We start from the raw sequence: 14,335 nt of genomic DNA on the forward strand, positions 1-14,335 counted from the left end.
AGTTGGGCCTACTTGACGCAAGTTGGGCCTACTTGACGCAAGTTGGGCCTACTTGACGCAAGTCGGGCCTACTTGACGCAAGTTGGGCCTACTTGACGCAAGTTCACCAACCACGCGACGATACTCATCTGCAGGCCACCCTAACGAGGAGGTGGTAAAATCCTCCGACCTTATTTACATTTGGAGTTAATTGTTCTGCGTCACCGAGGAACCACGTCCATAGTTTATCTATACCGACCCCCTATCTCGCCACCTCCTCTCTGCATTTATCACAGGTGGCCACAGATAACACCTATCGCCCCGCAACACGCTAACACCGCTTGTCCAGGTTGCAGGGGCCCCTCAACCTGCCACACACCTGTCCGATATACTCATCACCACCCGAGGCCAATCTCCCACATGACTGACACCTGACACCAGATATCTGACGCCTCGCCTATGACACGTGACACCTCGCTGTATTAGGACTTGGTCACCAGGGGTGTCAGCCCGGGATGAAAGCGGGCTGACGCTGGATGGGCTGTCAGCCCCAAGTGTCGGTCTTTGTTTAATTGGGGGCAAATGAGTGTGGCGCTTATCAGCCGAGGAAGCCGAGGACACCAGGGAGCAGACTCGTTGTTAGGGGGGATTAGGGTGGTTAGGGTGGTAGGGTGGTGGTGACGGGAGACCTCGGGTGGTCCACGGTAGGTCGTAGGGTATGCAGAGCGAGCCTCACCCGGGGTCGAACTTGTGCTAAGCTTGTGATAAAATTTAGCTAAACTTTCTACAGACATGTGATAAAACATCAACAATATTGTTCTCAGCTTGTGATACGCCTGTGATGAACTTGTGGTTACCATTGTAATTAACTTGTGCTAAGCTTTGTACAGACTTGTGCTGAGTTTACGATAGGCTTGTGCTACGAATGTGATTAATTGTAATAAGCGTGTGATAAACATATAATAGACTTATGCTAAGCTTTCAAGAGGCAGACTTGTAGTGCTTGTGGGTCATGTGTGCTAAGCTTGCGGTCCATTTGTGCTGAGATTGCGGTAGGCTTGTGCTTAACTTGCGGCCCATTTGTGCTTAGATTGCGGTAGGCTTGTGCTAAGCTTGCGGTCCATTTGTGCTGAGATTGCGTTAGGCCTGTGCTAATCTTGCGATCCATTTGTGCTTAGATTGCGGTTGGTTTGTGCTCAACTTGCGGTCCATTTGTGCTTAGATTGTGGTAAGTTTGTGCTAATCTTGCAGTCCATTTGTGCTTAGATTGTGATAGCCTTGTGCTTAACTTGCGGTAAGTTTGTCCTATGATTGCGGAACACTTGTGCTAATCTTGCGGTCCATTTGTCCTGATATTGCGGTAGGCTTGTGCTTAACTTGCGGTAAGTTTGTCCCAAGATTGCAACACACTTGTGCCAAGTCTGCGGTAGACTGCTCTTGCTGGGGCTAATGACATTCGGTAATACTCCTGGCCAGTTTCTGGACTGTGTACTCAAGATGCCGCGATATTAAAAATCAGGTGATGGCCGCTGCGAGTGTCCAGGCGTATTGCAGTCATACGAGGGGTTTCTTTTCGTATTTGCCAACTGTTGGTGACACGTGTATCAGAGAGAGAATTATTGAAAATAAGTTAATTAGTGAGAGTAAGGAGAGAGACAGACAGACAGACAGACAGACAGAGGCAGGCAGATAGACAAGCAGATAGGTAGACAGAGACAGGGTGACAGAAAGACAGATAGACAAGCAGACAAACAGACAGACAGGCAGAGAGACAGAGAGAAAAAGAGGTGGAAAGAGAGAACGAGAGCTGCTAATGATGACCAGTATCGGTAAGATCGAGAGAAGAAAAAAAAAGAAAGAAAGAAAGACAAGTCACCTGTTCGAGAAATAATTGTCGACCCAGACAGATTTATTTGTTTGGAGTAAATCGCCGATTTGGGAACCTCGTGTCCAACTACCTACGTGACTCGATTCGCTCTGAAGATTAAAAAACAGGTGGAATGTCCGGCTAAACGGTCATTCCTATTATGCAATGTCCGCTAAATGCGGGTTTCCTTCTACACCCTCCGGCTAAATGCCGGCTGGTTCAAACAACCCTATGCCTAATTAAATGGAACGTCCTGTTATACAATATTCGGCTAGATGTCGGTTCGAACTATCCCAAGTCATTCTTCATGGCAAAGTCCATCTCACAAACTGCATAAATCCACTTGTCTTCAATCGAAAATTGACTGAAATTTGAAAATAAAAAACCAACTATTTAGCGACATTAGTAAAGGAAGTCTGAGTCAGGATTGTCTACACACTTTCACTGGTCTGAGAAAGCCAAGACTCGTTTTATGATAACGTCTCTGACTGGAGCTCTTGCTATACAGCTGGTCTAACTTTTCTGAGACCCGCGAGGACTTCTTTTCTATTTTAAACGGTATAAGAACATAAGAATGAAAGAGACTGCAAGATACCATGAGGCCTACACTAGGCAGTTCCATGTCCATGACCACCTGTCATCGCCTTCCATAAAGTTGTCTAACCGCTTCTTAAAACAGTTGATAGTTTCAGCGCTCACTACATGGTATCACAAATAAAGATCTCGTCCTTTGATGTGACCAATGAGAGGTACCTATAAGAGGTGGCTCTACGAGGCGGACGTTGGAGAGGGAGGTCATCCTTCAAGAATACGTCCTCAGAACCTATCAACGACCCCACCTCCCTCTGGAGGAGGTACTGTCCTAAAGGGCTGGCACTCGGTGTCTGGGCTGAGACAATTTTTTTTTTCATTTCCATGCAAGAACAGCTGATAACCAAAAACTACTTTCCCCTTTTCTCTTCCTGTCATTTTTCTTTTTTTCATTCTCTTTTCCTCCTCGTTTCCTTCTCCTTATTTCTTCCGCCTCTTTCTCTCTTCCTCTTCCTCCTTCTCCCCTTCACCTACTTTGCCGGAAACTCAAAGATGATACTGCACATGACATTCCGGGACGTGAGAGTATTTTTTTATGAATGAATATTAAATACAAGTCTTTATAAAGAAGTCCTCTCATGATCAAAGCATTTTCTTAACAAAACTGCACTACCGCAACAATAATTAAACATATACACAAACGCAATTCTGATTACAGCGTGGCGATAGTAAAAGCTGAGCCCTGTCGAGTCCAAACGGGGAACCTTAATGATTTTATTTTGGTCACTCCCAAGAGATTCTGTATACAAGCAAACCCCGACCGGCTAGGAGGCTTAAAAATAACCTCGACTGAAAACCACTGACCAAAGATGACTTCTGACCTTCCCATACCCCTTTGCTACCTTGATGTATACTCAGGTCCGTTCTGTGTCCCCCCCAGTGTACCCTGGGGGGGGGGGGACCAGATCTCGAGGGCCTTCTGCCTCTCTGGACCAGACGCGACCACCTGATAGCCAGACCCTCCAAGTACTAATTGTGTACCTAACTTCTCTGAGCCTTTCTATCTGTCAGAAAGAGACTAAACTACCTGAAATCCCAAACTACCTGTTCAACAACAAACTACCCGTCTCCACCAAACTACCTGTCTCAGCCAAACTACCCGTCTCCACCAAACTACCTGTCTCAGCCAAACTACCTGTCCAAACTAAACTACCTGTCTGAGCCAGGTTACCTGTTTGCACCCAACCCTTTGCTCACGTTATCACATACCTGACCCCTTTTCAATCAGTTAGTGGGTTGGTGTCACCCACCCACCCCCACACCGTCCCCTATCAGCATTACCACGTTCACCCTCCTTCCCACTGAACACCTACAACAACTACATTAATAACAATAACAAAAACAGTGTGGTGTGTGTGTGTGTGTGTGTGTGTGTGTGTGTGTGTGTGTGTGTGTGTGTGTGTGTGTGTGTGTGTGTGTGTGTGTGTGTGTGTGTGTGTGTGTGTGTGTGTGTGTGTGTGTGTGTGTGTGTGTGTGTGTGTGTGTGTGTGTGTGAGAGAGAGAGAGAAAGAGATAGATAGAGAGAGAGTGGGAGGAAGAGAGAGGTAGAGAGAAAGAGAAAAGAGAGAAGGGGAGAGAGTGAAAAAGAGGAAGAGAGAGAAACAGGGAGAGAGAAAAAAGAGATAAGGGGAGAGTGTGAAAGAGAGTGAAAGAGAGGAAGAGAGAGGGAGAGATAGGGAGAGAGAGAGAGGGAGACAGGGGAGGAAAGTATCCAACACAACATTTCAAACCACTTTGACACTACAACACTTTATATATAGGCTATACATACATTCCTTGTCCAGACCTGCGCAACACAATTCTATTCAGCTCTGTAAAGGGTTATTTTCTTACGGCCAGCGTCATAGAATTTTATTCAGGTTTTCTGTACTAACCATTTTTTGGACTAAGAGTACTTGTTTTTTATGTATTCGAAAATGTGTTTTACCTTTCTCTGTCGAGAAGTTTGAGCCTTTCTCAGGTCAGGTTACATTAGATTAAGTTAGATTAGATTAGATTAGATTTTTAAGGTTAGGTTTAGCTAGGTTAGGTCTGGTAACGATTCTGATCAATGTTCAAGAATAATTTGTATAGAAATGGTATCAATACATTCAAAGTTTCATTTTTCAATATCGTTCACATCAGTATACACACACATTTAGACCAGAGCTTTTTACCCTTTTTTTACCTTTTTTACCCTTTTTTACCTTAACCTTATGTAAGCATTCTGCTGAAGAGGACTACAGAGAGTAGTCGAAATATACAGTTTCTCTGTACTTTCCGTTATTATTTCTCCGATAGTGGGTTAACAGTGATCTTTTACAAATGTGTTATAACATACTAGTTTCCAATTTTTACCCTTTAAAATAGGTGTGGCTAAAGCAAGGCGTAACTCACCGAGCGCCCTTCCCACCGCCATCCAAAAGCGCATTTGTTGATCCTTTCATAGAAATAAAAACTTTAAATTTTTCGTCTTGCTCGGTGGCCTATGACGGTCGACGCTATCTCGTGTACTCGTATCTCTCCTCTGCGCAATCTACCTTTCCGTTGTCCGGTCTTCCGGGTTGATGGCTCGTGTCCGGGAGATTCGCTCTTGCGTGTCTCGACCGGGCACGGCTTCTGGAACGGTCCTGGATTATTTTTTTTTTTTTTTTTGTGCTGCTAGTATTCCACTTTCTCTGTCCTTCTTCTCCGGTCACTCACATTTCTATTAGTTGTTTAACTGTTTGTGTTGATGTCAGTACTAGAATAATGACCAGCCATACCCATATGCATATGTGTCCACACGTAAACTCGTGCACACAACACATACAAAATACTCAGCACATACAAAACAAATAAACGCACACACACGCATACATACACACACGCACACAAACGCATACACACACACACACACGCATGCACGCACACGCACACACACACACGCACGCATACACACACGCACACACACACGCACATACGCACGCACACATGCAGAAGTCTTTTAGGACCAAACAAACAAGTACACGCGAGTTGTAGTCTTTTGCAAAAGTCTTATGACATCGTAAGATTTCTATTATGCAAATGTATTTTCTTTACTGCTGATTGTTGTACATATATTTTGTACACAGTATTTACGTTCTGTTATGCCATTGAATGTTCTACAAATATCAGTCCTGATAACTTACGGGCTCCGAGTGACATGATAAAGAGAACTTCTGAGTGAGAGGATTTGAACCCCCAAAAATCAGTCATTTCTTTAGCAATTTGATTTTGTGTTTCTCCAGGTGCATTTTAAGTCTTCGTATTTCATATTCATTCAATATCTCAAAAACTGTCCTTAAGAGAATGTTAATACATTCTAGATTTTTGATTATAAGGAAATATCTAAATTTCATAACTGTAAAATAAGTACGAGGTGATTTTGAAGTTAGCCGGCGAAATGTAGACACGGCGAAAAGTCGGTTGAGTTGTACATGAATATTATGACATTTCATGGTATTCTAGATCAATCAATAATCCAACATATCTAGAAAAGGATATTTTCCATTTTGCGGCATGCAGTTGATTTCAACAACTTAAGAGAGGTAAGAAATGAATATTAATCTGAAACCTAACCTAACCTAACCTAACCTGACCTAACCTAACCTAAAAATTATGCATTCCTTAAAATGGACAAGACCCCTAGAAAATAAAGAGTATTTATCGTTCCCCAACTGCTCTGGTTCAACTCTCTTACACGCAACTATTACGGATCTGCCTAGTGTAGGCCTTATGGTCTCTTGCAGTCTCCTTCATTTTTATGTTCTTAACTATTGACTCTAAGGGAGGGGGTACCCCAAACGACCTTACTTGCGCTCCAATAATTCCTTTCCCCCCGACAACACAGTCTACTACCTCAAAAACTGAGGCATCCATTAATGGGTTTACAATCCAAATTATTTCATACACAATGGGTACTTAGTTTATATTTGACATAACTATTGATTTATCCTTGAATCAATGCATTTGAGACATTGATCATTTCCAAAACTAGAATATACTTAGACTATGAAGCTCACGAAACGCGTTCCAAGTGTAGATGCTGCTGCTTTCGAATGAAAACAGAAAAATGCACTCCTTCATAACAGTTTCAATAAAACGAGTTTTCTTGTGGAAAAATATCATACCGAATATTCAGAAACAAATTCTACATCGGCAGTGTGAAAGAATTATGTGGGTCAGAAGTTTTGACCAGTCTTTCCCCATGGACCTGACGGACAAACAACAAGAACACCGAGCGTGATAAAGAAGATACCCATCATGACACCAGTGTGGGTATACGGGAGAAGAGGGGGAGTCCTGACGTCAGCTGAAGAAAATCGCCTCTCCATATGGCAACGTTCTCCATCGAGGGTTGCCTCTCGTAGAGACAACGTGCCATATTACCCATATAGCCGAGGATGGTGTTCACGAATTATGCTGAAGGTAATTTGCCTAGACTGAGTCTCACAGTACAGTCTTTGGTTTGATACAAAGTCATTCTAGCGATACTTTATGATTCTCCGAAGGCACTTAGTACTACAGACATCGAGTTATCATCCCATTTGGATCACCAAGCGTTGTTTTAGTTAATGATTTTCGACTTTATGGCTCGACGAATTTTCCTGATGGGGTTAATTCATGCCAACACGCTGACTCACCAGAACCCGATAGATATACATTTAGAATGTACAGACGGGTCCATAAGATCAACAACTGTCTTGTGGTATCCCCTGTGTCTCATAAATAGTTCGGTTGAAAGTGGAGTAGATTTTGATCGCTCGTATTACTGAACATTTGGTTTGTAGGTCTCCAGTACTGTTGAATTAGATATCAAATTTCGTCATCTCCTATTTCCTTATATTCTTGAAGAAATTTTTACAAATTTGAAATAATCAGACTGTAGATTTATTGTATCGAAATCACACCTGATAATTAGTATGAAATTCAAACATTGCACAAATAAAGAATCCTCTTGTGGTACTCTCTATTACCAAATAGGGTCACCAGAAGACTGTCGGCTAACTTTGGAATCCGGATGTACAGGAAAGATAGCCCCCCCTCACCCCTCCCTCCCCGACATTCTACAAACCCATCTATACAGATTAACCTCTTCCATATCAAGGGCCACTTTTTCTTATATGCTATGTACTCTGTTACCAGGCTATTGTATTTACCTTTATGTCAACTCTTCAATAGAAAAGGAGAAGGGGGAATGGGAAAGGGAGGGTAGGAAAAGGGAGTGGGGAAGGGGAGTGTGGAATGGGGAGTAGGGAGGAGAGAGGGAAAGGGAGAAGGATGAGGGAGAATGAGGAGAGGAGTGGGAAGGGGAGGGGAAGGAAGGGTAATGGGGAGGATAGGGGGAAGAAGGGAGAATGGATAGGGGAGGGAGAAGAGGAAGGGGAAAGGGGGCGGGGAAGGAGGGGGGAAAGGGGCGAGGGAAAGGGGAGGGGTGAGGGAGAAGGGGGAAACGGAAGGAAGAAGGCGAAGGAGGGGGGAAAGGGGCGAGGGAAAGGGGAGGGGTGAGGGAGAAGGGGGAAACGGAAGGAGGAAGGCGAAGGAGGGGGACTGAGGAGAGGTAAGGAGAGGGAATTAGAAAGGGGAAGGCGATGGAGGGGGACTGAGGAGAGGTAAGGAGAGGGAATTAGGAAGGGGAAGGTGAAGGAGAGGAACTGAGGAGAGGTAAGGAGAGGTAATTAGGAAGGGAAAGCGAAGGAGGGGGACTGAGGAGAGGTAAGGAGAGGGAATTAGGAAGGGAAAGCGAAGGAGGGGGACTGAGGAGAGGTAAGGAGAGGGAATTAGGAACGGGAAGGTGAAGGAGGGGGAGTGAGGAGAGGTAAGGAGAAGGAATAAGGAAGGGGTTTAGGAGGGCAACTCGGGTGGGAACTAGGAGGGATAGGAAAAAGGGAAGGGGAAAGGGGAAGGGAAGGGGAAGGAAGACTGGGAGGAGGATTGGTAGTGGGCTAAGAAGGAACGAAACGGGAGAGAAGAGGCTATGGGCGAAAGGAGGACATAGGAGAAGAAAGGACGAAGAAGGGAGGAGGGTAATTTGGAAGTGGGGGTATCAGAGGGTGCGAAAGGAATAAATTAAGAAACTGACTGAAGCTGATGAAGACCTGAAAGCAGAAGACGAGGACGAAGAAGAGAGAGAGTGACACAAGGGGAGAGAGAGGGTGTGGAAGGTGAGCGTAAGGAGTGAGAACACGAAGGACGAGCGTGAGGGGCGAGAACGTGAGAAATGGGAAGCGTGAGAAGTGCGATGGTGTGTGATGGCAGTGGTGGATTGAAGAATCATTTGGTAAGTCAATGACCGAGTCAATGATTCGGTGAGTCAGTCACTAATCGCGTCAGTTATCAAATTAGTCCGTATAACCGTCAGTCGTTCTGTGAAGCAGTTGAACAGTGAACCGCTGGGCCAGGGAGTCTGAGTCAGCGCGTTTGCGAGTCAGTGACTGAGTCGGCGAGTAAGTCTATGAGTCAGTGCGTTTGCGAGCCAGTGACTGAGTCTGCGAGTAAGTCTTTGAGTCAGCGAGTTTGCGAGTCAGTGACTGAGTCGGCGAGTAAGTCTATGAGTCAGTGAGTTTGCGAGTCAGTGACTGAGTCGGCGAGTAAGTCTCTGAGCCAGCGAGTTTGCGAGTCAGTGACTGAGTCGGCGAGTAAGTCTATGAGTCAGTGAGTTTGTGAGTCAGTGACTGATTCGGTAAGTCTCTGAGTCTCCAAATCTGTGAGTCAGTGACTGAGTCTGTAAGTCTCTGAGTCATCGAGTTTGCGAGTCAGTGACTGAGTCGGCGAGTAAGCCTCTGAGCCAGCGAGTCAGTGACTGAGTCGGCGAGTAAGTCTCTGAGTCAGCGAGTTTGCAAGTCAGTGACTGAGTCGGCGAGTAAGTCTCTGAGCCAGCGAGTTTATGAGTCAGTGACTGAACCGACGAGTAAGTCTCTTAGTCATCGAGTTTGCGAGTCAGTGACTGAGTCGGCGAGTAAGTCAGTGACCGGGTGAGCCAGTGACCCTCCGGAACTCGGTAGCTAGTGGTCATGTCGAGCTGTCAACACGTCTCGGGAGTTGATGGATAGATTCTTGGCCTCGGGGTCTTCGTCAGCGATCTGGTCCCCGTCAGGTAGCTCCTCTCGCCGAAGAGAGATAACGCCGAGTCTCCCCCTTCCCCCTAATAGGGACTCGTTTGTTCTAATAGGGAGGTGTTTGTCCCCATAGGGAGATGCTTGTTGCTTAAGGGGTAGTTTGACCTTATAAAGAAGTTGTTGTTGTTTTTTTGTACGTGTTTTCTTTGCTTGAACGAGGTGTTTTCCTGAGTGTTTCTTTTATGTTTTAACGGGTCTTATCTTGCTTTTCTATTGGCTTAAAAATCATTATTATTTTATTATTATTATTATTTTTTTTTTTTTTGTCACATGAAAAGAATGAGGTCACCCTAATGACAGTGAGTTTGTTATGTCAAAAAATTCTACCATTGAGGGATTTGTTTTTATATGCTTGTGTTTGTCTTCAATCCTTCAACTAAGCATTTTTTTCTGGCCGAGACAAAAGGGGATTTGGGGTCAGAATAGTTTCCCTTCCTGAAGAATAGAACCATTCGATATTATCTGGTCAAAAGCCTGCACGAAAACTCATAGTGTTAAAAGTATTTACACATAAGAGTGTTATATTTTTTGAAAGAAGCCTTTGACACTTTCAACTCGCTGACCTCTCTTTTAGATCTTTGACCTGATAAGCACCAAACGGTTTTGTCCAACTGATGTGGCGACCTTGGAATGAAAGAGGCCTCGATGGGTCGGGACCCCAAGTTTCTCCAAACTTGATCTTTTCATAAGTGACCAAACCCTCTAGAGAAAGGGAGCAGGAGGAACAGAAGAGAAGGAGAAGGGGTTGATGGAAGGGAAGGAGGGGAAGGACAAGGGAAAAGGAGGGGGAGGAGGGGATGGAGGAGGGGATGGAGGAGGAGGATCTGGGAAGGGGGAGAATGAGCAGCAACAGGAGGAAGATGAGGAAGAGGGCGAGGAGGAGGGAGAAGAGGGAGAGGGAAAGAAGGAAAAGAAGGAAGAGGACAAGGTCAAGGACGAGAGAAAGGACAAAGAGGAGGTGGAGAATGAGGAGAACGACGAGGAAGAGAAGTAGGATGACGATGTAGAAATGGAGGAGAGGGAGGAGATAGAGAAAAAGATGAACTCCCACCGGGAGGGGAGGAAATTGGGAGGCGAGGAGGGGGAGATGGAGGGGGAGGAGGGAGGAGGGGGAGGAGGGAGGAGGGGGAGGAGGGAGGAGGGGGAGGAGGGGAGGATAGAAGACACGACTTTTTACTGCAGAAGACAGATCCCGATAACAACACAATTCATTAGATGCATTGCTCTTCTCGAGAGCTCTTCTGAAGCTCTCGCTTACAACTGTAACCCGGGCTGCTGCTGACGCGGAAGGAAAATACCATTCTTAATGAGCTCAGTCATTCTTATCGCTTCGACAGAACACTGAAGTTTTAGTATTATAAGATAAAGGGGAGAGAAAAAAATCTGACGCCGCTAAAAGTGTTGCCCGTTTTGTTTTACGGCACTAAATACCTACAGATGTTTAAAAAATTTAAAAGATTTTTTTTCTTTTTTCGATTCTGTGCCTCCCCGGGGGTTCAGACGGTCGCCGCTCCCGAGTCAGTGATATATGTTATGGTGGCAACGGCGGGCTTTTGCATCGTCCTCGCCGTTTGCTGAGGTAGGATCTAACCATAGCCTTTCCAAGGCACAAAAATAATTATAAGAGCATATGTGATTTCATCTATTAGTTTTGTGTGTGTATATATATATGTTTATATATATATGTATATATATATATGTTTCGTGTTCCATAGTTCATGGCATATAAGGTTGTTTGTGCTTCCCTTACACCACATCGCAAGTTAATATGCACTCACACACACAAACACACACACACACACACACACAAATATATATAAATATATATATATATATATATATATATATATATATATATATGTATATATATATATATAATGGATGAAATGGGTGGGAGTGTTTTTATGCCTTTCCCTTTTTGGCTACCTCCCTTGAAAGGGGAAAACGCCTTGGTATATGTATATGTATGTAATATATATATATATATATATATATATATATATATATATATATGTGTGTGTGTGTGTGTGTGTGTGTGTGTGTGTGTGTGTGTGTGTGTGTGTGTGTGTACATTCTTAGTAAAGAAAGATAAAGCCATTATTTAAAACAGGTACGAATAAATCTCAGACCTGCAATCATATCATCTTCACCCACATTCCCCAGCTTGACAAATGGCCTCAATACATATATACTCATACACTTATAAACATAAATTCATGGATATAACCATTACGCATATACATATCATATGCATATAACTATTTAATGATCTTCCCCTGAAGTGTCCACAACTAGAAATTGGGCCTTGGGGCCCTGTCTGTGTTATATGAGAATGAGGGTCTTCTTATTGGACGAGGAGGAAGAAGAGGAGAGAGAGGAGGGAGAAGAGGAGGGGATAAAAAGGAGGAGATGGAGGGGGATTTGAAGGAAGACGAAGAGGAAGAGGACGTTGAAAACGGAAGGCGAAGAGGAACAAGAGAGGAAAGAGGAGAGATAGAAAGGAGAGTAGGAGAAAGGCGAAAACGATGAAGAGGAATAGGATGAGGTGAAGGAGAAAAGTAAGCAAAAGAAGAGGGAAGAGAAAAATGAGGGAGGAGGAAGATAAGGAAGAAGAGGAGGAACAGGAGGATGAGTAGGAGGAGAGATGAGGAGGGAGCATTAGGAAGGAATGGAGGAAATAGGCGTATTAATAGGTTTATATAGGCATATATACCCATCCATATAAATAGACTCTAACCTATACATATACGAATATATATATATACATATATATATATATACATACATATATATATATGTATACATACACATATTGTTTGAAGATTGCAAGAAAGGTCGGATGAGGACGAATCAACACCCACGTAGAAGATTGCAGATATGTACAGTAAATAAGAGCCCAAAATGCGAAAGCATCTCTGGGGCGAATTTAGCACGCGCCAAATGCCGAGATAGGGTAACCAGGTTCTTGGTGCTTCCTCCAAGCGGGGATGGGGACCACACCTACGGTTGAATGAGATCACACGGCGACAACCAGAATAAGGTAGAGAAAGAGCATCGTAAGAAGGCGGGTTTGTTTAGCATTTGTATTGTAGAGTTTAACCCGCAATATATATATATATATACATATATATATATATAATATATATATATAAATATATATATATATATACATATATACGTGTGTGTGTGTGTGTGTGTACGTGTGTGTGGAGGAAAATCGGTGACGTCACACTGTGGCCTAATAATTATATCATGTTGTAAGTCATTACATCAAATAATGGTACATAATTGTTTTCACAAATGATTGCATAATTACGTCACGTAGCGTTACTTTACAATGACGTTATTTATGAATACTGTTCTTGAATCGATCTGGAGGATTTATTCAGATCATTTTTGGTGGCTCCGGACTGAAAGAAGCCTTGAATGATCATAGTGATTAATCTCTCTGGGTCATTAAGAGGCTTGAGGCTTCGTTCTTGCTGTCTACCCACAATTCTATCCTGGAAGTTTCTACACGTCTCAGGAATCAACGACGCGAACCTATGGTCCCCAAAGACGGGACGTCAGAGAGAATCAGCTCCCTACTATCTCCATATAGATGTGCAGCCCCGAGAGCCTGACATTCGGTCTTTGGCCTAAGTACAAGATCTCTGTCATAAGCGAATGTATTTTTTTCTATTTTCAAATAAGGTAAGTTGACAACTAGTGGCTGAATCCCTCCCCGCTAATACTATTCTGTGACGCAGAAATAATCCCACACTAATACACCATAGACCACGTTCTAACATTTCTTCCCATATATGGATATACATATACATACGTGAATATACATATATGTATATCCATGCATGAATGTAAATATGTGAAAACTAATACACATATACAATTTTGCATATAGAAATATAGGAATATACATATATATATACCCATGGATGAATGTGAACAGTAAAAAATAATACACATATACAATTATGCATATATAAATACATGAATATGCATATATGTATATCCATGCATGACTGTGAATGTGTAAAAACGAATACATATATACAATTATGCATATATGAATACATGAATATTCATATATGTATATCCATGCATCACTGTGAATGTGTAAAAACGAATACATATATACAATTATGCATATTTGAATACATGAATATTCATATATGTATATCCATTCATCAATGTGAATGTTAAAACAAACATATACAATTATGCATATATAAATACATGCACACATGCATGTTACATTTATACAGAAAATAATCGTGCAGAGTCAAACAGAAAAGTATAACGTGAAGCTGAACAGATTCTGTGACATTATTATAAACTATAAGATTTCATAAAAATAAAAAAAATACGCCTTTTACACAAGACTTCAACCATAAATGACTACAGGACGGACGCGCCGTCGCTATACAAGTCACCCGGATTTGACCGGACGGAGGTAAAGCAAAATATGGTCTGAGATAAGAGAGCCACAGGGGAATACTAAGTAGAGATCACTGCATAAAGATATTCATAAAAAAAGAACGCGATAATAAAATGTTTATCTAAAAGTAAGACAAGCGAAGATATGCATGTGCAGGTCCTTCATACATATATACATATAAACTTGTTGATACCCACAGTATGCATGTGAGGACAACTTATTGTATAAAATACTAAAAAGGATTAGAAAATAGCAGGCTTTAATAGCAGCCACTTTCGTGTACGTACTGGTTCTGTATGCATATATATTTACATACTTAGTAATACTATTGATACCTATTTT

The sequence above is a fragment of the Oratosquilla oratoria genome, chromosome 10, assembly GCF_046742065.1.
Source record: "Oratosquilla oratoria isolate Oo_2021 chromosome 10, ASM4674206v1, whole genome shotgun sequence".
Lineage (NCBI taxonomy): Eukaryota > Metazoa > Arthropoda > Malacostraca > Stomatopoda > Squillidae > Oratosquilla > Oratosquilla oratoria.